General features: G+C 43.2%; 1 long non-coding RNA gene across 1 annotated transcript; it reads right to left on the bottom strand.

Annotated features, from left to right (window-relative positions):
- Positions 1-2780: 2780 nt before the first annotated feature.
- Positions 2781-3848, bottom strand: LOC123086139 (uncharacterized). The gene is made up of 4 exons (XR_006440575.1): positions 3533-3848; positions 3173-3444; positions 3000-3080; positions 2781-2892 (listed from the first exon to the last, which is right to left on the bottom strand). It is a non-coding gene; the product is annotated as an uncharacterized lncRNA (long non-coding RNA).
- Between the last annotated feature and the right edge of the window lie 7961 nt (positions 3849-11809).

Here is an 11809-nt window from a genome sequence, read left to right as displayed (position 1 = left end):
TGTATACCATCGCACACCAATCATAAACGCCACCGTGTACCTACAACAATGTGCCCTCGCCCTTGTGGTCTCTACACAGATCTGTGCACAACGTCGTCAACTCGCTTATTAGACTTATGTTATAACAGTGGTATTAACCGAAAATTCGAAGGAGTGCACGTCCTCGCCTGCTCATGGTATCCTACACCGTACACGCCACCAAGATCTGACACGCCAAACGCTCGTGGGACATAGTACGCTGCTGTAATGCATTTATTGGCCCATCAAGCGTTGTAACGCCGTCAGGTTGCTAGAGAACTTCACGTCCAGCTCCGTCATGTGGACGCGGCCAAGTCATAGCCTCAGGAGAGTGTAGCTATGTACTTCCGCGGTATGGGAACACTTTTTCTACAAGAATATTCATGTATAATAGAAAAAAAGGTCCTTATACACATGTTCATAATATTAGTCGTGTATTGGAAAATTCATCAAATATTTTGTTTTTTTAAACGAGGTTTCTTAGGGCTCGATTCATTAAAAAGTAGAAGAGAGTTGTCTGATTAATTAATGGAAACCCTGGTGAAAACCGTTACAACAAGCCAACAACATGGCACCATAAACACACGCCGACCCCGAGGCCATACACCAGGCGAACCGCTGACTTCGTCACTCTAGCAACCCTTAGCCGACACCCTAAAACAAAAACTAAAGCGGCTGCTCCGGCATTCAAGCCGACCCGAGGCCGTGCACCAGGAGAGCCACCTACTCTGCCGCCAGAGAAACCGGAGCTGACACCCGACAACCATCTCTAGAGTCCCCGCTCCGACGTACACAGGAAAACCCCACACACTGACCCCGAGGCCCCACACCAGGCGAGCCACCGGCTTCATCACCCGAGCAACCGCAGTCGACACTTCTCTGCTCGCCCACGCCAACTCTACCTAGGGGACTAGAGCCGCCTCACCAGACCCACGCACCCAGCCGCGCCACCCGGCCAGCAGAGCAACAGGAGAGCATCCTCGCAAAAAAAAATCCTCACCAGAAAAAGAGCCACAGGAGAGCGCCCAGCCCATTGCGCATATACGCCTCCCAACACACGCACTCCCACGCCGCACCGTCCACCATTTGACCCCCAACCACGCTGCCCGGAGCTCACACCTCAACCAAGGAACCGTTGCGGACGCTGCATGCAGTAGCTCATCTCGCACCGCTCCCGCTTAGGTGAAGCCACGCCGGATCCAACCTAGGATGACCAGATCCGGACGCCATGCATCTCCGCCGTCCCTCAGCAGCGGGATGTTCATCGTGTACTTGAAAATACATTCATCATATATTTTAAAAATATTCATCCTATATTATTATTGTTTCATTTGTTTCCCAAAATAACATCGTGTTTTAGAAAGTATTAGTCGCACTACAAACTTAATCATTGAGCAATTAAAAATATTATATTTATAAAAAATCATGTAAATATAAAAGTGTTTTCATGTTTTAAAAAAATGAACATTTCATTAAAAATGAAGAATCTTTTTTAATCTTGATGTGATTTTCTAAGAATACCATTAACATTTTTGTAGTGTTCCCATATTTTAAAAACATGATAATCATGATGTAAAAATAAAAGTATTCTCATATTTTATTTTAAATGTGGTACTTTTTTTAAAACATGATGATTTTTCGTAATCACGGTGCTCTTTTCTGAAAACACGATAAACATTGTTCCAGAAAAGTGTTACTGCCATTTTATGGTGTTCCCGTATTTAAAAAACGCACTAATCATGATGTTAAAATAGACATTTTTCCCACATTTAAAAATAAAATTAGTTTTCTAAACAAGTTAGAATATTTCTTGTAATGTGATGAACATTTTTCAAATAGATCGTAAATTGCTTTAGAAAATGTCTATTGAACAAAAAATGCATGACGAACCTTTTTGATTTCATGATGGCCATTTTTTAATACATGATGAAACTTACGTTTAAGTACACGATGGACATTCTTTTTAAAAGTTCATGACGACTCTATAAAATATGCTGCGATCATTTTCTTAAAACATGACGAACAATTATCCATAAACCGTCACTACCCCAAACGCACTTTTTCCTGACGGCCAAATACCGTCAGGAATGCGTCAAAATCGTCAGGAATGAGAGCTTACCATCAGGAATTTCCCGTCAGCAACAACTTGTCAGGAAAAATGCGTGTTCCTGAAGGTAGCCGTCAGGAACGTTATTCCTGACGGTGTTTCCTAACGGGGGTACCCACGATCGCCCAACTGTGATGCCTGACGGTGGCACCGTCAGGAAATGCCTTCAGGAATCTGGCCGTCAGGAATGCTCTCTGCTTTCCTGAACGTTATTAGGCCGCCTTCAGGAATGAGCACCTCCTAATCATGAAGGCTGGCTACGTCACGAAAGTAAAACATGGTAGCACAGTGACCCCGTCAGGAATGATTATTTACCCCAAAAAATCAAAATAATATTGAATTACTGATATTCACAGCCAATTGTGGTACAACAATTAATATTCTTGCACAAACAAAGGTCACATAGCCTAGTTTAAGATGTCATCCCATTCATAGCTCACAATATATACCCATTACACAAACCTCCATGTTCACCAGATTCGCATAATTACCAAAAGCTCAACTTAACACTAGTTCTTAGCCAGACCAAAAGATATACTAGAGTCCTAAATTTCCATCAGTAGTAGCGATTGACAAATAAAAGGGTCCGTGCACATAGTTACCAGTACAAGCACTAATTATAACTATGGCATTCCTAAATGATTTTCATGTGTCGGACCAGAACCATGATCATCCATTTGAGTACCAGCATCAACATGCCTTTCATCATGTGAAGAATCTGTCATTGGAGTACCACCATCCTCTTGGGCCTGGGGTATTTCATTCACCTGCAAAGTGTTAATGCAACAGATTTTAGCATAGTGAAGTAAAACAGCGAACACACACTAAAGCAGAACTTGTTGCATAGAGGGGTTGAGTGTCGTGGTGTACATACCAGATCACCGCCATCCATCAGCTCATCTTGGTAGGCAAGAAGATCTTCGGGTACTTCCCATCCTAGCTTGCCATAAAACCCCTACAGTGCAATAAATGGTGAAATCGATGTGCAAACCATCAACAAGATCCATAATGCAATCAAAGCAAATCTATGTAAAAGATGAGCAATACCTGTACATGTTTGCTCAGAACAAAATTATTCTTGCAGCGCCTTTTAAGTTGAGCATTTTCCTTCAATAAACAATGGTATGATATGGAGTTTGATGGCCTTGTGTCATTCTATCTAGCTTTTGCAACTACCACTGCTTTCTTTATAGCACCATCACCTATTGCTAGTCGCCCATGGGCATGCCACCACTGGAGGAGTACATGATTTCTGGATCGAGATCACGGTCCTTCCAATGTAGTGGATCTGCTGCTTTCAGAGCTGTGTAATAGGTGTTCTGAAACAATGAAGAATAACAATATCTCGCTATTAATTTCAGATTAACAACTTTTGAAGTTCGGAAGGCAGAGCAAACATGCATGAACCTTTTGAGGGGCACTGTACTACAAGACTGCGAGGGGCGCCGGTCGTCGGGGATGAAGGCGCCGCTAGAATGGCTGGAGGGCGCACGAGGGGTGGCTGGACGTCGACGGTGCAGCGTTGGCCGGCGACGGAGGCGACTGGCTGGACGGCGACGGGGCGACAGGGCGGCGGTCGATGGGGGGAGATGGCGCTGGAGGAGTGGGAGCAGCAGCGGTGTGGGGTCAACCGCCGGCTGTGTGGTGCGGCGGCACCGGACGGGAGGCGACGACCATAGGGGATTGGGAGGAGGGGGCGGCGGCCATGGGGGTTTGGAGGAGGGGCGGCGAGATGCAAAACAGGGGATGGGCACGCGTAGGAGTTGGTTTTAGGGATTTTGACCAGTCGTTCCTGACGTTGGGCCCATCCACGTCAGCGATGGGGGCACAACCGGCGCGAAAACCACTGGCGAGCGGAAAAATCGCGCGCCTTGCTCGCTCCTAGCCAAAATTCCACGTTCCTGAAGGCGGTGTACCGTCACGTACGTGCGCAAGATATTATTCCCGACGTGGATCGGCTCCCTTCACGTATATGGGCCACGTTCCTGAAGGCTTCTCGTATTCCTGAAGGTTAATATGCGGCCCTTCAGGATTGACTCGACCCATTCGCCTCGGTACGCCATTCACGTCACGAACGTCGCACGTTCCTGAAGGAGCACTTGCAACCTTCACGAATATTATAAACCGTCACGAAAAAGTCTGTTTGGGGTAGTGCGTGAACATTTTTGAAACATGACGACCAAAAGTTGACCTGACAATGCGCCTCGGTTCCTACTCACTAGCTAGCATTTTGGCTGACTGCCAGGAGCTCTTTCGTGGTTTTGTTGAATAAAGCTCACCACGAGAAGGGCATCCATATGATGGGTTCCTTCAAGCCCATTTTTATTTCCAAAATTGTACTTTCACATATCAAATTTTTTTTTTTTTGAGATTCACATCTCAAAATTCGGAAAAAGTACACGATACATATAGATGTATACCATCAAAAATGAGCTTTTTTTACAGTTTTATATGTGGCGTACACAGAAACACAAACACATCCATGACAATGAGTTTTTTTACTTTCCAGGCTAGAATTTTGCACCGCCGTGGTGTCTGTCATTTCAGACGGCGCCGTCACCGTTTGATAGTGTTGGACGTTGCATATCTTTCTCTGCTTTCTACTGTTGCATTCAATACACGTACCAACACGTCTTTATCACATTCGTACAAGTAGCGGGAGCAAGCGAGCTCGTGTGCTCTACCGCCGCTCTCTCAACTTCCTCATTCTTGTTGATGGCATGCCTCATGGTCTCAAGATATTTCGGAAACCACTAACCATCAGACTATTGATAATATGCATCCATCAGTCTAGTCCTACACCGTTGGATAAGAAGCAAGAAGGTGTCTGATCTGGTGCGGCTATTCCGTTCGTTAATTGAGTGCTTCCTTGTACAAACACTATTGATTGCTCGCTGATTCAGTCCCAGTTTTTTAGGAAGTAAATTTCGGATTTAAGGAACCTAATAAGAACTCTAGGAAAATGAGACTCCACGCCATGTTGTATGTTTCCATATATTATGCAAAAAATTGCCTGCAAAATTAACAATTTTGCTTCCATATGAAGAAGATTGTGTTACTGATTGCGGCGTACATTAATCATGTTCAACTTTTTTTGCTTCCCACCAAGAACATTTCGCTTGTGATGATGGAGACTGCTTCAAAGACGATCGAACATTGCTTCCATCTGGTATTTGGTTTCCAAACTAGAAAAGGTGAGTTTTGATCAAACAAAGAATTGTTTTGTACACTAGTAGAAAACAGGGCTTTCGTTCGGGCCTGGCCAGCCCATTAGTCCCGGTTCAGTCAAGAACCGGGACCCATGGGAGCATTCGTCCCGGTTCGTGAGCCCAGGAGGCCGGCCGGGGCCTCGTGGGCATTGGCCCCGGTTCATATGGACCCATTTTTCCCGGTTCCTGGCATGAACCGGAACCAATGGTCCTCGCTCCCGGCCCACAACCATTAGTCCCGGTTCATAGCTTGAACCGGGACAAATGAGTTGCCTATATATACCCCATCGCCACAGCAGAGCACTCTGCAGTGCTCTGTTTTTTCTGGCCGGCGAGGGGAGGGCGTTTGGGTGCTCTATCTCACCTCCTATGCACATGAGGTGTTCGATGAAATGTTCGAGCCACGCTAGTTAATCGTTCTCCTCTCGAAATTCGACCTCCGAGCTCCATTTTCCCCGAGATTTGTCTAGGTTTAGCGGTCCGTACGTCCTGTCCCTGTCTTCACCGCTGTCGATTGCCCACGCCGATCTCGTCGCTGGCACCACCGTGGTGAGCCTCTTGTTCTTATCTTCTTTCTGAACGAAAAATTTTTTTTCTTACTTCAGATATATACTTGTCTAATTTTCTTACTCTATTATTTCTTGTTATTACACAGTGCGATGGTTTTGGTATCCGCCCCCGTCGGCCCTCGTCCTGTCTATGATTCGGATGTGGTATATATTATCTTTTGATAACTATTTGGTTCCTTTATTGTTTATGACAATTATGCCGAGCAACGTGACATAGATTTTATTTATCTAGGAGGTGGTTGAACTGGAAATTCCAGCCGACCCTATTGTCGAGAGGTTAAATTTAGTTGAAGAAGAAAATAATTACTTGAAGGAAAAAATAAGAAAAATTGAGGAGGAGAAGATGATATTGGAGTTGCATGTTGTGGATGGCGTTGATGATCACAAGATTAAGATGGATGCAATGCGGTTGAGGATTAGAAAGATTAGAAAATATGCCATTCATACCGAGGCTTGGTATCATTATGCAGTTGGATCAGTTGTTACCTTGGTTGCGATTATGATCACATTTGTTTTTGCATATAAATATTTTACATAATTTCAATGTATGGTTTAATTAGATGCTCCGGAGAGCTATATGTTGCACATGCTATGTGGGTGAAATCCCTTTGTAAGACGAGTTTCCGTATGCAACCCTGATACTTCGAAAAAGATTGTCTGTTTTGTACACGAAGTGCATCCAGTTTTTTGCCGTAAGCCTCTGTACTTTCTTGCACATGCTATGTGGGTGAAATGATGATACCATGCCAACTTGAAACCTTTTTAGAGTTCATTTCAAATGCTTTTCAATTTCATGGTCTTATAGCTCAGAATAATGAGTAAATGCATGAAAAATAACAAATGAAGTCAGAAAGGGTTTTAAATTGATGACGTGGCTTTGAATGGTGCATTTTGAACACAGATAAACTATGGAGTTAAAATAAGTTCAAAAAAATGAAATCCCTTTGTAACAGACGAGTTTCCGTATGAAACCCTGATACTTCGAAAGAGATTGTCTATTTTGTATACGAGGTGCATCCAGTTTTTGCCGTAAGCCTCTGTACTTTGTCGCACATGCTATGTGGGTGAAATGATGATACCATGCCAACTTGAAACCTTTTCAGAGTTCATTTCAAATGCTTTTCAATTTCATGGTCTTATAGCTCAAAATAATGAGTAAATGCTTGAAAAATAACAAGTGAAGTCAGAAAGGGTTCTAAATTGATGATGTGGCTTTGAATCACTACAAAAAATAATACACTTCTGTGATGATACGTGTTTGTCACAGTAGGTCGCGTTTTTTGTCATGCATGTACATCCATGACAAACTTATGACAGAATAAGGATAGTCATACCTGTGCTGTCGTAGAAGTGTTCCATGACACTACCAAAATTATCATCACGGAAGTGTCCACTTCCATGACGATAAATCGCACTTCATAGAAGTGCTTTCGTCAAGGGTGACCGACACGTGGCATCCACCGTAACAGAACACCGTTAAGCTATCGGGTCGGTTTTGGATCCGATAACCCGTTAATAGCCCCGACCAATGGGGATTTTCCACGTGTAAAATCATCATTGGCTGGAGGAAACACGTGTCGGTTCATCATTGGAACAGATGTCATCCACTCATTGGATAGAAGGCCCCTATGATACGTCGACACGTGGCATGGCCCATCAAGTTTAAATGGACCGGCCCAACTAAAGGCCCAAAAGATTTTGCGGACCATAATGGACCGGCCCAGCTAAAGGCCCACGAGATTTTGCGGACCATAATGGGTCGGCCCAGCTAAAGGCCCACGAGATTTTGCGGACCATAATGGGCTAGCCCAGCTAAAGGCCCACAAGATTTCACGGGCCATAATGGGCCGGTCCAGGTAAAGGCCCACAAGATTTTTGTGTGCCATAATGGGTCGGCCCAGGTAAAGGTCCACAAAATTCTTGCGGATCATAATGAGCCGGCCCAGCTAAAGGCCCACGAGATTTCGCCGACACTAGTGGGTCGGACCAGCTGTAGGCCCACAAGATTTTGAGGACCCTAATAGTCCGGCCCATTAACTGGTTGCCATGTTTTGTGCCAAATGCCAGCCAATATTTGATCCGGTCCATTAATGGCCTGCCACGTTCCGGGCCTAATAATGGCCCATATGAAATCCGGCCCGTTAAAAGCCTCCCACGTCCTGGGCCAAATCACGGCCCAGATCAGGTCCGGCCCTTTAAGAGGCTTCGGCCTCAATTATGGTCCATATCAGATTCGGCTCGTTAACTGGACACTATGCTTTTGGGCCCACTTGCTAAAGGCCAATTTAATAATTCGGCCTGATATTAGTTTCGGCCTGCTAAGGGCCCGTTTAACATTTGTGCCCTATATTAATTTCGGCCTGTCAAAAGCCCGTCATATAGTTGGGCCTAACTACGGCCCGGTTTGCATCCGACCTACTCGCAGTCGATATCTCATTGGGCCAAACAAGGACCGAGACAATTTTGCCATGTTAAAAGCCCGTGATTTGATTCACACAATCATGGGCCGGGGTCCATTTCGGGCTGCTGCCGGCCCGTGAGCTGTTCGGCATGTTTCAGGCCCAACCTACTTCTCAGCCTCCTAAAAGCCCATTGAGTTTTCTTGCGAAAAGAGGGCCGGGGGTTACTTGGCCTATTAAAGGCCCGAATCTACCAGTGGGCCAGTTTGACGGGGCCCATGATGCGGATCATACATCGTGATTGCATGACAGCCCAATTATGTACCGTAATTTTACGGTTTGACCGCTTTACTACGAAGACATTATATATATATATATATATATATATATATATATACAGTAAAATAACTGCAGCATCGTGAATAAGAAAAAACCTAGACTATACAATAAAGAAATTACGGCATATTACATCCACTGGGCATCAAAGTTCGCCACTATGATAATAAAGCACAAGCAGACAGCAGATTACATACACTGGGCATCAAAGATCGCCACCAGTGCAAATAAACACGCCGACAAAATAATATACAAAACCGACAGCACTTCAATAGAGTTCAAGAAAGGTTAGCCCTGCTGGCGAGCTGCAGCGCAAGCACCTGAGCAAGATGATGAGACTGCGCTTGTTCAACACTTATATCCTCCTCACTCTGAAAGATAAACAAGCAGACAGATGACAGGTTTTGCACATAAAAGTATTAGTGCTGACAATTCATCACATTTCTTACTGACGAATAAAGTGACACAGTTTAAAAATGGATTAACACAATATGGTATTGTTCAGGTCAAGACACGGCAGAAAATGACATTGTGAAGGAGTTGGCAGCTTCACGACACCACTGGATTATAGATCAAGAACTCAGTATCAATGGTTAGTGTGCTGTCAATTTATCCCATTTCAGATTGGCAAATAAAGAGACGGTTTAAATAATAGTAAATTGATATGACATTGTTCATAGTTAAGACATTGCAGAATATGACATTGTGCTGTAGTGTATAGGTTCACCACACCACTGGATTACGGATGAAGAACAGAAGCATACATGCAGTGCAAAAGAAGATCACTTGCTCTGTATAATTTAATTTACATGGTATGAAGAAGGAACTTGGTTGTACAACTGAAAACTTAAATTGAGAAGGACAAACTTTTGTTATGAACTACATAATAAACTTTAAACATGCAATTTAATGCAAAAACCAAAAATAAACAGCTGTTGCAGTCATGCCTAACCAAATATACACAACAAAGTTTGAAGGCTTGAGAAGGACAAACATACATTACTGATGAAGACATGCTCTATAAAGTCCTTGTCCATGCTGATGGGGGGGGGGAATTCAAGAAGTTTACCACAGAATATTCTTCATAAGCATCGCCTTTATTCTACATTTTGTTAAGAGTATATATAGATGTGATAATATACGAAAAAATGGAGAATATTTAAGATAAGATGAAGAGTGATGCTACATAACCAAGTAGCTATAAATGTATGTGCAGCCATACAGGCAAAAGGCACAACCAAGAGCAATGCACAGCTAAACTTCTTCAGTACCAACCTTATGGTAAGAGTAAATATAGATCTGATGTGTAGAAAATGGAGGGCAAAGGAAAATAAGCTGCAGAGTGATGGTACATGAACAACTACCTTTCAATATAAGTACACTGATAATGGACAACATGTACTTACAAGAACAATGCATAGCTAAAAAAATTCATTGGCATTGGATATATTCTACACTAATGTAACAATTCATACAGATCAGATAATTTGGAGCGAACAATTGATAAGCAAGCTATCATGCATACTGCTGTCACATAATGAACCAGGTATGTATGCAAGTACATTGATACAGGACAATAAGTACTAACAAGAGCAAAGCAGCGGGCAACATATTTGCGATATCCTGTCGTTCTTTTCAAATCGGAATTCTTTTTCGAGCAGATTTCCTGCAACAAAGATCCGTAAGGCACATGCGGAAAAGTAGAAGTTCAAATTGTCATGTGATTTTATAGAAAGTACCTCATCCTGGGAACGAGACCAGTGCATAACAAGGTTTTCCATTCAATGTCTTCTAAATTTAGCACAGGAGACTTCACCGGAAATTTGTTTATAGACTTGCCATCAAAGTGTGATTTCCTCAGGTAACACCGATACTGCTGCAATGCTTCCTTGAAAAGCACAAGTAAGCTTTGCTCGTCATGACTATCCATATTGACCCTCGCCTAGTTACAACAAAGTAATGTAAATCATTGATGTGTTCGGTCAGCAGAAAACAGGAAAATAATAACCATGAATAATAGCACTTACACGTAAGTTGAACAGGAAGATGTGAAAATGGTGTTTGTCTTCACTATAATCTTCCCATAATGGGAATACATGCACGTACACTACTAGGAAAACCCTTACCAGTAGCGCTGGTTATTTGGCTATTAGTAGCATGGGCAGGCGCGCTACTGCTATGGCGCTACAGCTATTTTTTAGCAGTAGCGCTTGTTTGAACAAGTGCTACTGCTATCTGTATCTAGCAGTAGTGCGCCTCTGCCCATCGCTACTGCTAATACTACTAGCATGGCCGTTCAGACAAACGCTACTGGTAAGCAGCGCTACTACTACTCCAATACCCCACGCTACTGCTAGTATTTTCTTTTTTTATGTTGATGCATTCGTATTTTTACAGGTTTTATAAAGTTGCAACATACACATACACTAGAACTATATGAAAAAGGAATGTCTCATCATCATCATCGAAGTGGTACAACATAGTCTCATCATATCAACATAGTCTCAACACAAATGATGTCGATCTCATCATCATCTCGAAATAGCGATACAAGTTATAATGATGACATGTCTCTTACATTGTCACCGTAGACACATGTTTCATCATCTACCTAAACTAAGACATACACGATAAGAGCGATCACGATGATCAAAAGCGGTATTATGTAGTAGTTTTTGCAGCTGCGCTGGTTCTGAATCCCCTGTTGTGCTATGAATCTCAAGTAACTAGCTTTGGCTTCCGCTCTGCTATCAAACCCTTTCTGGCTTCCGCCGGAGAAGCCAGAGACTTGGGCCTGACACTCTGGCCACTCATCATACACACCCGGAACATGCCCTACATACACGGCATACCACTTCCTCGCCATCGTTGATCTATATACCTGTCAGAGATGCACATATATATACCATGAAGCGAATTCAACAAAACAGTTATGAAATAGAAGCAACATATATAGTAAACATAGTTAACAAATTTTATCGTACCGAAAGTAATTAACTAGAGCGCGGCACCATACATCTAATAGTTTCATCGTACTTAGAGATTCGAAGTTTCGTCGTACAGAAAGTAACAAGTAACTAAACAGACACATTGTTTTTAAGCAGTGCACTCTTCCCATCTGTCCATATCCGGGACGACAGACCCAAGCTTAGTGAAAGGCGTCATGTCCTG

The sequence above is a fragment of the Triticum aestivum genome, chromosome 1B, assembly GCF_018294505.1.
Source record: "Triticum aestivum cultivar Chinese Spring chromosome 1B, IWGSC CS RefSeq v2.1, whole genome shotgun sequence".
Lineage (NCBI taxonomy): Eukaryota > Viridiplantae > Streptophyta > Magnoliopsida > Poales > Poaceae > Triticum > Triticum aestivum.
This window is presented reverse-complemented; position numbering and strand designations above follow the sequence as displayed.